The sequence below is a fragment of the Callithrix jacchus genome, chromosome 13, assembly GCF_049354715.1.
Source record: "Callithrix jacchus isolate 240 chromosome 13, calJac240_pri, whole genome shotgun sequence".
Taxonomy (NCBI): Eukaryota; Metazoa; Chordata; class Mammalia; order Primates; family Cebidae; genus Callithrix; species Callithrix jacchus.
In genome coordinates, this window is record NC_133514.1 from 71,153,271 (window position 1) to 71,174,564 (window position 21,294).

Here is a 21,294-nt window from a genome sequence, read left to right on the forward strand (position 1 = left end):
CATTAGTCTCACTGGATGTTACTGATGGAGTGAAGTGTTCCTTTCTTCAGGGGGTCTGGGCAAAATCAAGGTTTGGAACCACTGGTCTAGATGATCTCCAAAGTTCTTTCCAGCTTTGACATGGGTTCCCAGTAGGTTTGAGTTGGTCACATTCTTTAAGAATTAGTCAAAGACTCCTCTCATTCTAAGAGAAGATTATATGTCAAGAACATACACTTGGGCTATTGCAGCTTTTAGAGGAGGAAATAAATTATAAATAGCACAGGACTAGGATAACTCATACGAAATAGCTTTCTTCATATGGCTCTCTTCTCTTCTCTTTCTTGTCTCCCATATGTAACTACTATAGTAGGACCTCTCTGCTTTTAGATAGCAGAGCAGGACCAGGGAATACTTCAGATAAATGAAGGCTTGGGCTAGTCTACTCACAGACCCTTGTACCAAAGTCATGGAATAGCACAGCTCAGTAGCATAGGAAGACAACCAGGGATTCAGGGGTGAAGCTCAGGTAGTATAAAGATCATGCATCTAAGGCCAGGCATGGTGACTCTCGCCTGTAACCGTACTTTGGGAGGCTGAGGCAGGTGGATCACCTGAGGTCAGGAGTTCAAGACCAACTTAGCCGACGTGGCAAAACCTTGTCTCTACTAAAAATACAAAAATTAGCTGGACTATTTTATTCCAGCTACTCAGGATAACATAGCCAGACTATATTATCTCAGCTACTCTGGAAACTAAGGTGGGAGAATTCTTGAACCAGGGGGCAGAGGTTGCAGAGGGCTAAAAGCATGTGACTTCACTCCAGCCTGGGTGAAAGAGTGAAACTCCATCTCTGAATGAATGAATGAATGAATGAATGTAAAGATCATGCATCTATGTCATGTGCATTTTCTGTATTCCCTGACGATCCAAGAAGCAGGTCAGCAGCCAAACTAGTGCCTGGGTCAAGATTTGAGCATCCCAGATTACTTAAAGAGATTCAACTTAAAAATAGATTAGCTGGTCCTGATTTTTAACTGCTTGAATCATGACTAGTTCAAAATAAGAGTTTTCAAATCATGAAGAGGCAGATTCATCTTTTAAAGTTTCTGAAAATATTTAGGTATTAGAATTCTTTATTAAAAAGCCTGTAGTGGATAAAAGAATTTAGGGTGGTTTTATCCCTGGATGATGTATAAACATGCCACCAAACATTCCATTAAAAAGGAAACTATTTAATAATAGCAAACTATTCATTTTTATTACTTATGCTAATTGTTATTCACTAGTAGTTCTAGGATTATACAGAATGCTTATTCTTGCAATTAAAGTTGTATCTGCAGCAACAATTGGTTTAGAGAAAAAACATGTCTGAGTATGGCAAATACCTACTTATTTTGAAAACAACTGCTTAGGAAGTATTTGGTCACATTAAATATATTTTCTCCTCCAAAATAATTAGTGTTAATAAACACTTATTTAAAAATCCATTTATTGAACACCCACAATAAACAAAGAATGGTAAAGATACTGTTTTTGATTTCTTTTTTGGACAAATTATTATTGGCATACAGAAATGTAACTGATTTTTTCATGTTGATTTTGTATCCTACAAATGATCGCATTCATTTATTAGTTCTAAGAGGTTTTTGGTAGAGTCTTTGTAGTTTTCTACACATAGGATTATATCGTCTGCAAATAGGAGTAATTTTACTTCTTTATTTCTTGCATGAGTGCTTTTTATTTCTTTTCCTTGTCTTATTGCTTTTGATAGTACTTCCAGTACTATGTTGAATAGAAGCGGTGGCAGTAGGCAGCCTTTCCTTGAGGCAGATTTTAGAAGAAAGGCTTTTGGTTTTCCCCCATTGATGTTATCTGTGGACTTTTCATAAATGACCTTTATTATGTGGACAAAATTTCATTCTCCACTTAAATTGGTGAGTTTTTTTTTCATCTAGAAAGAATATTGAACTTTGTCAAATGCTTTTTCTGCATCAATTGAGATGATCATGTGGTTTTTATTTTAAATTTTGTTAATGTAATGTATCACACTGGTTTGCATATGTTAAATCAACTTTGCATCCCAGAGATAAATTCAACTTGGTCATGATTTATAATCTTTTTGATGTGTTATTGAGTTCAGTTTGCAAGTATTCCACTGAATAATTTTGCATCTACGTTCATCAGAATCACTGGCCTATAACAGGTTTCTTTTCTTGTGGAATCTTTATCTGGCTTTGGGACCAGGGTAATACCTCATAAACTGGGTTTGAAAGTATTTCTTCTGATTCTATTCTTTGGAAGAGTTTAAGAGGGATTGCTTTGCTTCTTGTTTGAATGTTTGGTAGAATTTAGCCATGAAACTCTCTGGTACTGGGCTTTGTTGTTGTTGTTGGAGATTTTTAATTGCTACTTCCCAGAAAACTACAGAATATTGGTGAAATAAATTGAAGAGGATACCATAAAAAATATATTCCATATTCATGGAGTGAGAGAATTAATATTGTTAGAATTTTTTACTACCTAAAGTGATATTCAGATTCAACATTATAAAAATTCTAATGGCATGCTTCACAAAAACAGAAAAAAATTTCTAAAATTTGTATTGAACCACAAAAGACCCTAAATAGAGAAATATTTAGGAAAAAAAAGAACACAGTTGGAGGCACCATGGTTTTTGATTTCAAAATATACTACACACCTATAGTAACCAAAATATTATGGTATTGATATAATAACAGATACACAGACTCATGGAACAGAATAGAGAACCCAAAAACAAACCCAAGCATACAATCAAATAATTTTCAACAAGTCCATCAAGAAGACACAGCTGGGAAAGAATAGTCCATTCAATAATGATGTATGGAAAACCAGATAACCACATGCAAAGCATAACACTGGAATCGTATCTTACACTGTACACAAAAACCAACTCAAAATAGATTAAAGACCTAAATACAAGACCTGAAACCATTAAAATCCTAGAAAAAATCATGGGAGCTCTATAACATTGTTCTGGGCAATAATTTTTTGGCTATCACACCAAAAACTTGAGCAACAAAAGCAAAAAATAAACAAGTAGGACTACAAATTGACAAAGTTTCTGTGTAGCAAAGGAAACAATCAAAAAAATGAAAAGTCAGCCGAGACACAGTTGCAAATCCTGCATCTGATAAGGGGTTGGTATACAAAATGTATAAGGAATGCACACAGTTCAATAGCAAAAAATAAAAAAAATAATAATTTTTAAAATATTCTAAAAATCAAAGATGGGCAAAAGATATGAATAGACATTTCTCCACCGAAGACATAAGAATGGCCAATATGTTTCTGAAAAGGTACTCAACATCACTAATTATCATGGAAATGCAAATCAAAACCATTGTAAGATACCACCTCACACTCGTCAATGCGACTATTATAAAAAATGGAGAGATAACAAGTGTCGGTGACAGTGTGGAGAAAAGAGAGCCTTTATATATTGTTGATGGGAATGTAAATTGGTTTAACTGTTATGGAAATCAGTATAGAGGTTCTTCTAAAAATTGAAAATAGAACTACCTTAAGATCTAGCCTGTCCTCTACTGGGTATACACCTAAAGAAGATGAAATTAGCATCTTGTAGAAACATCTGCATTCTCATGTTCACCACAGCTTTATTGACAGTAGCCAAGACAGAGACATATCCTTGGTGTACATCAACAGATGAATAGATTAAAAAATATGGGGGATGTGTGTGTCTGTATAGGTATGTACCTGTATGAATGTTATTCAGCCTGAAAACAAGATTCTGACATTTGTGACAATATGGATGAATCTGTATTGCATTATGCTAAGTAAAATAGGCCAGGCAGAGAAAGAAAAATATTGCATGATCTCACTTCTATGTGAAATCTAAAAACCAAAACTGTCAAATATATAGAAACAGAGAATAGACAGTGGTTACCAGGAGTGGAGGAGTGCAGAGAAAATAAGGACATGTAAGTTGAAAGAGACAATGTTAGAGTTATATAGGGTGAATAAGTCTAGAGATGTAATGTACATGAAGACTGTAGTTATAATATTGTATTGTATACTGAAAATTTGCTCACAGAGTAGATTTTAGGACTTCTAAGTACACACATACCCACACACACATATACACACACAGTGAGGTACTATGGTAACCATTACACTGTGTAAGTACAGCATTATGTTACACATCTTATTCATGTACAGTTACAAAAAACACTGGTAAAGGGAACTACCTGCTAAATAGAAAATCTAGAATTATTACATTTTTGGCTTATTCCATTTTTCTATATGATTTAAAAGACAAGTGCTTAAAATAATAATTATAAATCACAATTTGCACAAAAAGAGTAAAAACTAAAATACACACAGGCGATGTAATTATCTGGCTCTCTTCAATAGTCTTCTTGAAAGGTGGTTTTTAACTACCACTTAATAGACATGAAATATTTGAAACATTGCTGATTGGTCAAAACGTCACAATATTACCTTCCAAATTCTAACCTTGGTATTTCACTGCAGTGATTATCAATTTTTTTAACGGAACCTCAGAATTACAAAGAATCTCTAGGTCTTCCTTTTTGAAACAGAATTGATAATTGATAACAGCAACCCAAGGGTCTATCTCATTTTGTCATTGTTTGCTTGTTTGTGTTGTTTGTGTGTGAAGTTTTATGTAGTATCTGACGGTATGACAGGTACTTGGGCACAGAGACTTGCATCTTGCCTCTGAGTAGCTTACAAGCTATTCAACCCTAACGTCCAAGTTGTGATTCTGTGACAAAAATATATTTTTCAAGTCTGCCTTCTTTCCCATTTGGAAAAATTCCAAGCAGAACTACTGGACTTTACAATGATTATACCGTGCTCTTGAGTAAATTGCTTGTGGCCTCTGTATTGAAGACATCATGATTAAATTAAACCCAGAGCATTCACTGTTCATCTACTTCTCAGTGTATGGGAAGGATTCATTAGATCATATCTATATCATGATTTAAACAATTCAGTAGCCAAGAAACATATTATTACAATTTCATTAATCATTCGTCTCTGTTCACATTGCAATGTCCACATAAATTTGACATTCAAATATAACTTGATGTCAACACCATTCTGGCTTCATTCTGGTACAGACATCAAGTCACATACATTGTCATGTACATTTATTCTGAAGCAAATTCTGTTTGATACTCTGAAGCAAAGTAGCCTCTGCTGATCACAGCAGTATCACTTAAAATATACAGAATTTTACTACAGATTTTCTCTTTCAAGTTCATTTTTGAGTTGAAACAAAGCAAGATAAATTATATAGATGAACGAATTTTCCTGAAGAAATTATTAGGGAATGAAAAATAGAGGTTAGTTCACTGTGGCCTCAGCAACCTTAACAGGACCATCACTATTGCTGTCCCATAAATTAGATTTTCCCTGAGATCTGCTACTGCTATTCAGGGCTTAGCCTTGGTCTATTCCACTTCCCAGAACTGCAGATAACAGAACAAGCAATTAGGTCAGCTCAGGTCGACGCATGATTCGGCTCTAAATTTGTTAAGGGTTCGCCCTACAGATAATATTAAATAGTAGATCATAGGTTGATCCTAAATTTGGCTTCTTTAAGGTGCTCTTTTCCTTTGATTGGGAGGGAATATCACATCTAAGGAGAGGTTTCTGGGAGATGGGGAATTGGGTCAAATAAAAGTCACCTAGGGAGTTTTTAAAGTATATTAATACTTATATTTTTGAGTCAGTCCCCCAGTCCAATTCTTTAACTTTCTCTACTGATAGGTGTGTATAATTGGAAAAACTATCTGATATTTTCGGTATATAGTACCTTCTAATATCACAGATTACAGAGATGGTGCTGGGTTTTATATTGCCAAACTTGGAGCTAAAATAATAGGAGCTTTCTCACTCAGCCAAAACAAACAAATAAGAAAGAAAAAAGGTTTTGCTCCCAACTATAAAAGAGAAAATCAGAGGGATGTGGGATACCAAGAGTCCAGGCTTGTGTGTGTCCTAGCAATTAGGGTTGCTGTCCATAGCAGAATTCATACTCCAGAGGTTAGTCTGGAAATAAACATAATTTCAAGGGTGGAAGGTATCATTCGCTTCTCATATATGCAGTTGTTTCTTAGTGTCTGTGGGAGATTGTTTCCAGGAATACCCAAGGATGTCAAAATCCATGGATACTCAAGTTCCTGATATGAAATGGTGTGAAATATTTGCATCTAACCTACACACATCCTCCCATACACTTTAAATCATCTCTAGATTACTTATAAAACCTAATACAATGTAAATGCTATGTAAATAGTTGTTATACTGTATTGTTTAGGGAATAATGCCAAAAAAAAGTCTGTACATGTTCAGTCCAGGCACAACTTTTTTCTGGATATTTTCAATTCAAGTGAAATAAATCCATTGATGTGGAATCTGCAGATGCCAAGGGCCTACTGTGTAGGTCATCACTGTTCTCTCAAACTACATGCAAGGAAAACTAACATAGGTGTCACCCACAAACATTTTTCTTTATGGTATTGTGTCATTGGAGTCTTTTCTGTTGGAAAACAGGAACATGTGAGCAAGTATGGAAATACTCTAGTATTCTTAAAAGATTGTTTACTAAAATAGAGAACGACCTAGAAAATGGTAAACCTGTCATGCTTAGCTAAAACTGAAATGCAGCCATCCAGTTACCAGAATCTGGTGTTTGGTTTTATTTTTTTAACTTTATAAATACATGATGATGGTTCTTTCATTGATTTTTTTAATTACACTTGCATATTTAGGATACAGTTTAGTGATCGAAAGTAGAAAAAACACAAGGAGAACATTGAACACTGAAGACAAGAAAGACGAGAGAGAAAGAAGGTGCTGTTGGAAGCTTCTGTCAATGCCCTCCAGTCAAACAACACTGACACTTCTGTAATTAAACACATTAAGTTTATGGCTTGTTACAATAAAGGATTGTAGGGTATCATGGACACTATGGGAGTGAGGAGCAATGGGATATGGTCAAGGACAGCTCAGTAACATGGTACTAGAAAGGCATGGTAGCTCACGCCTGTAATCCCAGCACTTTGGGAAGCCAAGGTGGGCAGATCACAAGATCAAGAGATTGAGACCATACTGGCCAACATGGTGAAATCTTGTCTCTACTAAAAATACAAAAATTAACTGATCATGCTGGTATGTGCCTGTAGTCTCAGCTACTTGGGAGGCTGAGGCAGGAGAATTGCTTGAACCTGGAAGACTGAGGTTGCAGTAAGCAGAGATAGTGCCACTGTACTCCAGCCTGGCAACAGAGCGAGACTCCATATCAAAAAAGAAAGAGAAGGAGATTGCGGGGGGGGGGGGGGAGAGAAGGAAAGGAAAGATAAGATTCATATATGGGGTAGATATAGCAAGGACTCAGATCTTTGCTCCAGATTGGAAACCATTAGAAAGTGGGGTTAATATGCTTGGGCAACTTAATGTCTTCCCCAGAAAGAGGGAAGACTAGAGTGAGGTTAAGTTATAATTTGTAAGGAAGGAATGAATACTCATTCATATGAACCAGGATAGAATGTTGTTAGCTCATTTCTGATGTTTGGTTAATATTCACGCTTTTTTCTGCTGTCAGATATGGTTATGGGGCAGTCTTATTTTTGTCTTGATTCATCATGGTCACAGAGTGGCTCTGTCTGATCATGGTGCTCTGTGAAATTGTTTATACTCACCAGGGGAAGGTCTAGCTGTGTGTGAGTGCCAAACTAGCTTCTAGATGCCAGGAACTGCTTTTCTTTTAAGACAAAGCCACAGATAATTATTGCAGCTCAATAGCAATAGCTGATAAGGTTAAATCTACAATACAGAGAGCACCTGCTATATAGTAAGTACTGTTAATCACTTTATGGGTATTATTTAATCTTCCAAACAACTTTATATAGTATTACTCTACTTGTCCTCATTCGTCACATAAGAGACTGAGTCATGGACAACTTGAGATCCTTGTCCAGAATCATAGTGCCGCTTAGTTGTAGAGCTGACCTGTCTGACTTCAAAACCCAGGTTCTCAAAAGTGTTACTCTCCCCGAAACAAACAAGTGAATACATACTTCTGTTGTCATATTTTGAACAGATAATTTGTTGTGGTTAATGTGGTTGATTATTATCATTCAAGGGCACCTTAGTCTCCTTCCTGATGCTTTTCTGAGTTCTTATCTATTTATCTTCATATCTAAAGCATTTTACAACTTCCCATCTTCACTGTGTGATGCAAAATGGGAAACCAATTTGAACAATTCTGCTATGTAAAAAGTGGCCTAAAAAGTAGGGTGGCCAAATTTAGTGAGCACGCATACACACAAATACAGGATGCCTAGCTCAATCTGAATTTCAGATAGATAATTAATACCATATTTGGGATAGATATGTTCCAAATACTGCATGGAATATACTTATATTTAAAAATTATTTATTGCTTATCTGAAATTTTAATAAGTATCCTGTATTTTACCTGGCAAACCTACTCTAAAAGTTTCACAGTGAAACTTTGCAAGTTTTCAGGTATGAAATTAATTTCTTTTTGCTATCTTCCTAGCCATTAGAAGGAAGAGATCAGTTACCCACTTTTTGAAAACTGAATATTCTACCATATTTATTTCTGTATCTCACACAGTTAGCATAGGTAGTCCATAGATATTTTGGAACTAAAGGAATGGCTACATTTAGTCTTCATACACATATACATCAGCATATCTATTTGATAGCTAAAGAGGGACACATAAGTAAAATAAATAACAAAAAAAAAAAACCAGCATTATGTATTTTTTCTAACCATTAAGGATATGCTGTCCCTCATTCACTCAATGGTCTTTTATGGAGGCTCTACTATGTCCTATGCTCTATTAAATACAGGACATACAGGGAGAATCTCACAATTTAATGAAAGCTAAAGTAAAGAGAAAAATGATGGGATAATCTGGTGAATATTTTCCAATCCTCTTATCTTTATTTATCTTAAATATTCTTAGAACATTTATTCTTTGGTTTTGTGAAATAAATGTACTTTAGCAGTTTGTTGTAGAAAACCTGTGATTAATTTTCTTCTTGGCCTCTGCTAAACTCATCAGATGTCTGGACATTGATTGATGCCTGTTTTGAGAGTTTAGTACTAATTTAGCAAGCCAGCTTTTCCTAATTATTACTGCATCTCACACAGACTTAAGTCACAGTTTTGGTTTAGAAAGCTTTTGACTTCTCTCTATCACCAGAGACAATTTACGATAACAAATAATACTTTGAGGTTTGGTCATCACAAAATAGACTAACGACCTTAAAACTGAGAAAATAGATGACTTGAAATCGTTGATCAACACAGAGAATAGATGTGTTCTGTAAGAAATAGTTTCATTAGCAACTTTATGCATAAAACAAAAGCTAGAATCTACTGCTAAAAAGCAACAAAAGAGAAAAATAATCCTACATATAACACACTAATTATTTTCCCAGAAAGCACTAACTGCATGTAGTAAAGTCTGTAACTAAGATTTATTTTCCTAGTTTATGGCACATATGTGCAATATCATTCTATGAATACTGAATACTGTTTGATTGTCTGAAACATCTTTGATTAATTAAAAAAGAAAAACTTGTAGCAATTGCTTTTTATGGAATTTAAGGAATACCTAAAAGATTATCCTGAGCAACAAAAGCACATGAGGTAATGATCTGAAATTAGAGGGAAACTGCAGCCCATGGTGAGAAACTGATGGAACTCTCTAGCACCATATACTCTTTCTAGTATGTGGGAAAAGAACAACAGATACTGACTGAATAATTATAGAACCCATAGATATTCTGCAGTGTTTGACAAAAAGGAATGCAACAGAATAAAAAAGTTAGAGTTGATATGCTCAAAATATCTGCAGGCTGGCTTCAAGATCTGCTATACCATTTGGTGATTGGGCAATCTGCTCATAGTGACTTCACTGGGAAAGGAAAGACCTATCCAAGGACAGGTTTGCTTGTCCTCCAGACTTGCACAGTCAGTTTTATATCTTCATTTTGTAATCTTGTTTGCTCATCTTAGTAGCCTGGAATTGTTGTATGGGCACTCCCAGTGATGTTTACAAATATAGTTTCCTGCTAGGTGGGTACTGCTATCTCTCTTGAAAGGCTCATAATGACCATATGTTTTTGAGTTTGTGCCCTTTGGTACATAAACTAAACCAGGATTTTAAAATATGGTCAGCTTAAAAAGTCAACGCTTGTCCATATGGTCAAATCACATAGGGGAACTAGAAATACTAGTGTCGCCATTTGTTACGGCTGTTTTACCAACAGGTTTGTGAAATAACTTGGCCAAATGTTTTCTTGTCTACTCATCTTCATATGGCAGAACTTTTGGGCTTTCCCCAGGTTCAAACACTGCTAGAATTCAAAGTATATGAGCAATCTATTAATACTCAATGTGTCCTGTAATAATTTTGTCAACATTTTTCCATTATTTATCATGCCTTCCCCTCACAATAATTTTAAAGCAGGTTGTATAAACAGTTCCAGTTTGCAATATAATAAATTAAGGTACAGAAAACAGAAGTGAAGACTATAATTTATATGCCAGGCACCATGCTTTGCATTTAAATATATTCAATAATTTAATATTCCTAACAGTCAAGAAAGTCAAGAATTATTATTATGCCCACTTTAAAGGTGAAGAAACTCAGTCCCAAAAAGACTATGCAACTTGCTCCACTAAGCACAGTAGAAGATCTACTTTGAAATTATTAAAAATTAAGCCCCAAATAAAATTGCTCTATGCAATTCTCTTTGAAATTGTGATATTTTATTTTGTGTTTTGTTGTTCATTTTGTTTGGCATCTACTTCATGCTACATTATTTACCTAGCTTACATTTCACCAAAATTGTCTGCCCTCAAAAACCCCATGAAAGCAAATTTAAGGATTGCATCATGAATCAATTTGTTTTAAAAATGCAAGAGAAGTATACTCTCTGGATAAACTACAAGATTTTGGCTTCACGTCTGTAGGTCCAGGGGCATGTCTAGGATGTTTAATCTTAGGTTTTAAGGTCTGCACTATTGGTAAGATTTACACATTAGCTCTAAAGGGGGAGATAAAATGAATGAATCAAGTTGCTCACAGCCTGAGGACAGTCTTTTCATCCACACGTCAATGCTACCGAATCCCTTAAGGAAGTTTAGAGTTCTTCCTTTTCTTCTTGTAGGAACTTCTCTTAAGTGTAACTCCCTGATTGAACCCCCATACTCTATCCATGCCATTTCTTTTTTCTACTGTGTTAAAAAAAAAAAAAAGAAGAAAATCTTGCATTCACATTCTTCTGTGAATATAATGGTGAATTGGGTTTATCGGAGCAGGCCATTAGAAGCATGGCAAGTGGGCCATGTATCACCCATTTGGAGAATGGCATACTGCCCCTTAAGGAAGAATTTATCAATATCATAAGAATCTCTTTGCCCTTTGCCCCTTTTGTCTGAATGGAATGAATCAATTTCAATGTAATCATTTCAGTTCATCTTTCCTGCATAACTTGCTTTGTTGCATGGATGGAAACCATACCAGGTCAACCCCAAATGCTTCATGTAATGCCAAACTGCCAGAAATGATTTGTTCAGCCAGGGTTACACAGAGGAGGACAGTAAACCTGGAATGAATTTCCTCATTCCTAAACCAGTGTTCTCTCTCACTGCCCTGTTTTTCCCCCTTAATAAAATTGTTCTAGCTAATTACTGGATTAGAACATAAATCCACATGAAAACTTCTCCAATGGCAACAAGGTTAAAGCAATGATGCATTTGTGTGCTGATTACCAGTGGAGGACAAAAGTCTTTTTGAAAATCATGTCCTTTTCAAGCAATAAGCCCTTAACAATGGATACCCACCCTTGGAGAGTAAAAGGCTTCAGGGCTGTACAAATGACAATAATCAGATGAGAAGCTGTTGAAAGCATAAGACAAACCCAATGAGAAACCTTCAGAGGGGAGTAGATAAGCATTGCATCAAAGGGAAAATGTCAGTGAAGCTATTTCACTCTGGAAGCTATGTTGTTTTTTTCTCCTGAGAGGAAAAAGCACTGATTAAAAGCAAAAATGTGTGTGTATTTTGAACAGATTTTGAACAGAGAGATGCATCCCATCGAAGGCCTATCTTCCTGGTAGCCTCTTGCCTTCTTTGCGTCTAGCCCTGAGCTGTGATGGTTTGCCAGTATCTTTTATTAAAAGTTGAGCCAAAAAATATTTGTCAGTCCGGTAGAAAAGCAAACTTTAAATGCACATGCAAATTGAAAATGAGAGAAAATGCATGCTTGAAACATATTCAGATTCAAAGTTGGGCTATTGAACGCAACAGATACAATGCTGATTTGTTCACATTGCCTCATCCAGATGAAAGAAATTACCAAATAGAAAATGCATAGTGATGTCAAGGATTTCTACTCAGTAACCCACCTATCTCAGAACCTCACACGGACTTGGCCTGTTTGAAATTTACTTCTTGAGAGTCTTGATTGCTTGGGAAAAATGTGAATGATTCCTTGATGTAGATAAATGCTTTCTACCTGACACCAGCACTTACTTTTAATGCCTCTCAGAGTCACTGACTCATTTTTTAAAAAGCTTTATTGAGGTAGAATTTACATAACATAAATGCACGCATTTTAGTTGGATGATTCACTGATATCTAGTAAATTAATAGAGTTGTACAACCATCACCACCATATTTTCTCTTTTTCTTTGGCTTTCTACAGTTTGAATGTCCTATGTCCAAGTATATCATTATTTCTATATATTTCTGTTATTAAATTTACAAGTGTTTTTGAGGATTTTTGCATGTATGTTCATAGAATATTTTTTCTTTGTACGATCTTTGTCTGGTTTGGTACCAGGATGTTAACCTTGAAAAATGCACTGAGAAGTGTTTCCTCCCCTAGTATTTTCTGGAAGAGATTTCTTTACCTTTTTTTTTTTTTTTTTTGTATAATTTGCCTGTGAAATCATCTAGGGCATAAGCCTTCTTTTTCAGAAAGTTTTCAACTGTGGCTTCAATTATCTTAAGAGTCAAAGGACTACTCAATTTATTTAGGTTGTCTTTCCTCTACAGGGAGTTTTGGTAACTTATGGTTTTCAAGAAATGAATCTATTTCATCTAAGTTGTTAAATTTATGTATGTAGATTTGTTTATAGTACATTTTTATTGTCCTTTTAATGTTGTGGGATATATGGTGATATGCCTTCTTTAATACTGATGTTGGTAATTTATATCTTCTCTCTCTCTCTCTCTTCTAATTTATTACAAGTTTGTCAATTTTTCCCCTAAAAAAAAGATAATACACAAATTTTCAATTCATTTCGTTCCATGTTACTTTTAAGCATTATGTTTCATTTTGTACCACTAACACATGTAACTTATACCACCCATAAGTTACTTTAATGACAGTAAAGGATGCAGTTAATGTTATAAAAGAAAGCATTGCACCTAAGGTTAAGAACCACTGATGGAAATAATGGTGCACTGTGTAATGCAGCCACCTACAGAATCACATGGACTATCACAACTACTGGCTTTTCCTGAGAGCAAGCAGCTGACATAGGCTTGGGCCAAGGTCCATAACAAAGGCCCATAAGGGTGATGGGTGACTCAGCATGCTCTGCCATTTACTGATCTTTTCAAAGAACCAACTTTGGTTTCATGGATATGCCCTATTGTTTTTCTGTGTTCAATTTCATTGATATCTACTCATTATATATTCTGACAGATAACTTTCTTCCTTTTTCTGCTTGACATAAGTTTATTTTGCTCTTCCTTTTCTACTTTCTTAAGTTATAAACCTAAATTATATATTTTAGTTCTTCTTTTTCTCTAAGCATGTAATGCTATACATTTCTTTCTAAACACAGCTTTAGCTATATTCCACAAATTTGCATATGTTGTATTTTTATTTTCATTCAGTTCAAGATAGTTTCAAATTCTCTTTGAGACTTTCCCTTGACCTGTGGGTTATCTTATTTATTTTATTTTATTATTTATTTAATACATTTTAGAGATTTTCCTCTTATTCTTCTGTTATTTATCTTTTGTTTTATTATGATCAGAGAACATGTTTGCATGATTTGAATTCTTCTAAAAATGTAAAGATTTAATTTATGATCCAGCCTGTGGTTTACCTTGGTGAATATTCTAGATAAAATTGAAAAGTTTATTTTTCTGTTATTAAGTGGAGTGTTCTATTATTTTTTTTTACCTGCTTTGAATCTATTTTTCTTTGTGTTTAGCTTTCAGAAATTGGATTACGGTACATCTGGGATTAATTATTTGAGTTTTATTCTTTTGGGGGCTAATTCAGCTTCTTCAATTTGTAGGCATAAGCCTTTCACCAAATTTAAGAACGTTTTGGCAAATGTTTCTTCAAATATTTTCCATTAGCACCTTGTTCATTCTCCTCTTTTTCTACAACTCTGATGATACATGTGTTAGACTTTTTGTTGGTTCCTGAAACTCATTTTTTTTTTCTGTTTTCCAATTAGATAATTTCTGTTCATTTACCTTTAAGTTCACCATCTTTCTGCTGTCACCTCCATTTAAGTCCATTCAGTGAGTTTTTCTTTTTAGTTATTATGTTTATTTGGTTCTTCCTTATATCTTCTATTTCATTGCTAAGACTTTCTCTTTTAAGTTTTGTTTCAAAGATTTGTCAGATAATTCCAAAATCTGTGTCATCTCATCATTGGAACCACTTGTCTTTTCCCATACAAGTTGCAATTTCAAAATTCTTGGTATGCCAAGTACTTTCAGATTGTAGTCCTGGATAGGCTGAATATTATGTTCTGAGACTATCGGTCTCATTTAAATCCTGTGGAGAATGTTGATATTTTGTTCTAAGAGGCACTACCTGATTCAGTTCAACAGGCAAGTTTCTACCTGCCTTCTGTGGGCTGTGGTTCCAGTATCAGTTCAGTTTTCAAAATCTTTGCAGTGCTATCTAGATTCATGCCACCCAAGAGTCGCTCTGTGCTCTGGTTAGGCTTTCATCTCAGAATCATTCTCAAAGTCATTGGATGCCAGTTAATATCAAAAACATGCGTTTGTATGTTGGAGCAAGTTCAAAACTTTATAAATAGAGTTGTTTTCTGTAACTTCTTCATTTCTACTGTATATCTAGTACTCTCTGATTTCCTGAAGCTCTTCTGTTTAGTTCTCTGACCAGAAATCTGACATTTTCACTATTTCACTCTAGCAATGGAAGACAGAAAGGAAAAAGCAATAGCGTTTGGCCTCATCATCTTAAAACTGCAGCTTTACTGTCAGAGAGAAGTTTCTCTTCTTTCAGAGTTTGGGCTTTCATAATCTCCTCTTGCTGGTTTATTTTTTGCTGGGGCCACTACTATAGAGTGGTTGGAATCCGAACTGTGAAAGACTGCAGTAAAAGGAGAGGAAAAACTAGTGGGATTTCTGCCACCTTCTCTGCTTTAGGAACTCCATTGTCTGTTCTTCAAATTAGAACTAGAAAGTTTGCCAGGCTCTCCCTCTGTAGCACAGTGCTCACCTCCCGGTTTTCATTCTAAAAGCAAAGATTATCATTAATAGCAATAAAGAAGGTTGCCTCAAAGAGTATAATGTTCAATGCCAAATAACTATAAACTTATATGTGTCAAATAACATAACCTTGAAATATATATAGTAAAATTCACAAAACTGTAAGGAGAAATAGACACATCAATAATCACAGAATATAGTCAGTATACTTGCCCCCCCAGCAATAAATTTAAAAGGCTAAATATTAATAAGGATATAGAAGATTGAAAAACCACAATTTAAAAACTTGATCTGGCCAGGTGCCAGCATTTAGGTTCCTGCCTATAATCCCAGCATTTTGGGAGGCCAAGGCAGGTGGATCACTTGAGGTCTAGAGTTCGAGACCAGCCTGGCAAAACCCCGTCTCTACAAAAAATCAAAACAAAAATTAACCAGGCAGGGTGGCAGGTGCCTGTAATCCCACCTACTGAGGAGGCTGAGGCAGGAGAATTTATTGAACCTGGGAAGTGGAGGTTGCAGTGAGCTGAGATTGCACCACAGCACTCCAGCCTGGGGAACAGAGCAAGACTATGTCTCAAAAAAATAAAAAATAAATAAAAACTTAACCTAATGTTCTTGCATACAATGCTGCACCCAAAAAAAGAGCAGGTGTCCCTTTTAAAGAATATATAAAATATTTAGCAACGTACGCTAATATCCATTAATGCCAAAGAATTGGTAGGCTGACCACAGTTTAGTAAATAATGATAGTGTCTACTGCATAACTACAGGCTCTGGCATCAATGAACAAAACAGTACATGATAAAATTACTTTAGAAACTATAATAAAAATAATAGCAAGAAAAATCTATGTGGTTAAACATGTTGGCAATATTAACTGAAATCACTCCTTTGGAAGAGAAATTGGTATTATCTAGTAAAGCTGAAGATATTTATATCCCATAGTCCCACAATTCTTCTTGTAGGTATATTCTCTAGAGAAAATCCTGCATTTGTGCAATTAAAGGCATAGTGCAAATTGCTCAAAGCATTAGAGGCTATGATAATAAAAAAACTTGAAAGATTCTAAATGCTAATCAACAATACAACAGGTAAATTATGATATATTCTATAATGAAATAGTACACAAAAGAGGTATATAAGTGAATTATACCTGCATAAAGCAAAACAAAAAACAGTAAAAATCAATATGATATTAAAGTTCATATGGAAAAACAAATATGCAAGAGTTGGAAAAACACTAAGAAAGAAAAACTAAGAGGAAGATTAGCTCTATGGGACATTGTAACATAGTATAAAGGCTCTAATGAAATCAGTGAGGTGCTGGAGTATGACTAGACAAATAGGCCAGTGGAATAAAATGTAAAGCTCTGATGTAGGCTCACATACATATAGAATATTCAATGTATGATAAAGGTGGCATCTCAAATCGCTGATACAAAGGTTGACTTTATAATAAATGATGCTGAGACAACCATTTAGCCATTTGGAATAGGGTGAAGGTAGATCTATATTTCACACCATCCACAGAAATAAACTCAATGGTTTAGGGATATATATGCTAAATAAATCATTTAAGTGCTAGCAGGAAACATGGGTAATCTAGTCTAATTTCAGTGTAGACAGAGGCTTTTTAATTATGATTCCAAATCTAGAGGCAATTAAAAATGATACATTTGGCCACAAAACATTTTAATTTTGTATGACACAAAATACCAGAAATAAAGTCAAGGAACAAAGGGTAACTGGGAGAAAATATTTGCAACATATACTACAAAGAGAGGGCTAAATCCCTAATACAGCCATGTGCCACATAATGACATGTCAGTCAACAATGGTGGTCCCATAAGATTATAGGAGCTAAAACTTTCCTATTTTTCAGTGACACGATAGCCATCATAATCTTGTAACACAAAGCATTACTTCTTGTTTATGGTGATTCTAGTGTAAACAGTATGTGTGCATTGCTTTACTTTTTATGGTGATGCTAATGTTTGTGCATTACTGTTTTGTTTGTGGCAATGCTACTGAAAGCAAACATACTCCACTGTTAGCTCTATAAAAGTATAGCACGTACGATCATGCGCAGTATATACTAGAAATTATGAATAATTATGTTACTGGTTTATGTATTTACTATAGTTTACTATCATTATTTTAGAGTGTATTCCTTATACTTATATATTTTAAAAATGTTAAACTGTAAAACAGCCTCAGGCAAGTCCTTCAGGAGATATTCCAGAAGAAGGCATTGTTCTCATAGGAGATTACAGCTCCATGTGTGTTCTTACCCCTGAAGACCTTCCAGTGGGACAAGATGTGGAGATGAAAAATATTGATGTTAATGATCCTGACCCTGGGTAGGCCTAGACTAATGTGTGTTTGTGTCTTAGTTTTTAACCAAAAGTTTTAAAAAAGGCAATAGAGAAAAGCTTATAGAAAAAAGATATAAAAGAAATATTTTTGTACAGCTGTATGAGGAACTTGTATTTTAAGCTGTGTTATTAAAAAAAGTCAAAAATTAAGTTTATAAATTTTAAAAGTTACAGTAAACTAAGGTTATTATTAAAAAAGGAAAATATTTTATGTAAATTTAGTGTAGCCTAAGTGTACGGTGTTCATAAATCTACAGTAGTCCACAGTAATGTCCTAGGCCTTCACATTCACTCACCACTAACTCACTGACTCAACCAGAGCAACTTCCAGTCCTGCAAACTTTATTCAGAAGTGCACTATGCAGGTGTACCTTTTAAAAAATCTTTTACACCGTATTTTTAAGGTACCTTTTCTATGTTTAGGTTTGTTTAAATAAACTCATATTTACCATTGAGTTACAATTGCCTACAGTATTCATGCTATACAGGTTCGCAGCCTAGAAACAATAGGCTATACCAATTACCCTAGGTTTGTAGTAGGCTATACGTATCATCTGGGTTTGTTAAGTATACTCTATGATATTCACATAATGACAAAATCTCCTAAGGATGCATTCCTTAGAATGTATTTCTGTTGTTAAATGATGCATGACTGTAATTTAAGAACTCGTACAAATTGAGGGACAAAGGATCAAAATCCTGATAGAAAACTCTGAAAAAGACATAAACAATTCACATACAAAATGATATTAAAAAGCCCTGAAACATATGGAAAAATGTTCAAATTTGATCATAATGATATGCAAATTAGGCAACACTGAGCTACCATATTTCACTTAACAAATTGCCATGCTTAAAAGCATGGCAACACATTCTGTTGACTAGCTGTGGATAAACAAGCACTCTCATGTATTGCTGATGGAAATGCAAACTGCTACAATCCTTCCGGTGGGGAATTTGGCAACCTACATATACACTTACCTTTCAACCAGCAATCACTTTCTAGGAATCTACCCTGAAGATACACCTCTAACACTAAAAAAATTCACATGCGCAAGGTTATTTATTACAGTGTTGTTTATAATTTCAACATACTAGAAACAATCTAAATGTACATGCTTAAGTGTATGGTTGAATAAACTACAGTACATGCGCTCAATGGAGTAATGTGCAGTGGTAAAATATGAAAACGATCACTGAGTATTGCTTTGAAGTGATTTCTAGATTATGTTGCTAAGTGAAAACAGCAAAGTACAAAACAAACATGTCTATGCTATTTTTCAAGTGTAAAAATAGAGAATGTAAGAAAAGATATATGAATTCAGTCATGTGTATAAAAGAAAAGTCCCTACAGGGAATGAATGAGAAAGATGTTGAAAGAAGTGGAAATGAAACTCAACTAACATGAGAAGGATCTAACACTTCTCTAAGTCCCTTTTTTGTGTAGCTCTGACTCTAAGATTCAAAGTCATGTTTTATATGCCCCAATAACAAATAGATAATTAAAATCATATAGCTGTTGGGAGCTCCAACAAAAATACAAACAGTAACCAATGCACCAAACTGTACTACGAGTGAATAACTTCGCCTTACTGAAGGGAGCAGATAAGAAGACAATTAACCTAAGTAATTGATAGTAAAGTGTATTTTGCCTAAATACTTTCAGGCTAATGACAAATGCAACTGTACACAGATACTCTATTTTTGTTGATAGATTTGCTTCTCACACAGGTATGGACTGACACTTCATAAATAACTTTATACTAGGATTAAACAAACAGGTAAACATAAATAGCAAGAGTCATGTTTTTTATTTTTAGAGGAATTAGCTACTAATAAGGAAATTGGGGAAGACTAGAATGAACCCTGTAGTGTTGGAATCAGAAGTATCAGTATGAGCTCGTGTGTGTGTGTGTGTGTGTGTGTGTGTGTGTGTGTTTATTGGGTCTATTGCCTAGAAGTAACAGCAATCCAAATCAATGAGCACACCTAGTATCTGAATTTTAGTTTCCAAAATCCAAATACCATTTTTCAGTAAAAGGAACCAAAGCTTTGTGAATAAATGGTTGATTCCAGGACTGAGCAAGAAACACACAAGATAACAACATGGACCATCCTGCTGTGCCAGAAGGTACGAAGTTGCTGAAAGGGATTTGGGAGCTTATTAAAAGAACACAGAAACCATCCTTAAGAAACTCTTAATAACCCAAACTGAAACAATTTGAGGAAAATAACGACCACTGAACTGGAATATATAGAAAAAAATAAATATTCAGAGTGCATACTAATATAAGTAATTAAATACATATGTAGGAGAAGGAAGGATTTATAGAAGAATTCTAATTAGTAAATGTTGAAGAACAAAGGGAATAGAAAGAGTATCATTTGTCAAACAACACATAGAATAGTTGTTATTGCATACATGATTAACAAATGGATGCAAAAATTAGAGGGTAGAAGTTTGAGGAGAACAAGATATTCTCATAGTCTCAAAGGGCCTTCACAGAGAGATTTACTAATTACAAAGGAAAAATAGTAGCTTTATAGTAATCCTAGAGAACCTGACAGATACCACGTTAACCAAGTAAGTAGACACGTTGGCATCATATACCCTGTGATATAGTGAACAGAATTACTTCTGTGACATTCTTACCAAAGTAATCTCAATCCAATGATAAGTAAATACTTAAAAATGAAAATGAAGAGATATCTTACAAAATACCTGACAAGTACTCTTCAAAAGGGTCATCAAAGTCAGGCAACGCAAGGAAAGACTAAGAAGCCATCACAGGCTGTATGGTGCTACGGAGCATATGAAGCTAGATTCAGTGTAAGCATTTATAATAAATTCATGCCTCTAAATGGGAATCAGGAACAGAAATAAAAAATGTACCACTTAAAAAATGATGAAATTCAGAAAGGTCTGTTGTTCAGTTTAGTAGAATTTCTTTAACGCTAGTTTCCTGGTTTTGGTAACTGAGCTATACAAGTTGGTAACTTTAGGGGAAACTAGGTAAAGGCCCTGTTATACACAGGACTCTTTGTATTATTTTTGTAACATCACTGTATGTATAAAATTATATCTAAATAAAAAGCTTTAAAAATAATATATGTAGGGTCACAACATTTTCAGTAACACTATTAGATATCATTAAGGAAAAATGAGCATAAAATATAGGTTAGTGGTGACATTTGAGAGGGAGAGCATAGGAACTGGATTGGGGAGGGTCACTCAGGAGGCTTCAAAGGTAATTTTAATATTGCTGTTTTTAGAATGGCTGAGAATACATGAATGTTTATTATATCAACATGATTATTTATCTTCCACATATTGATAATTTTTGAATCAATGCAATAGATTTAATAAATAC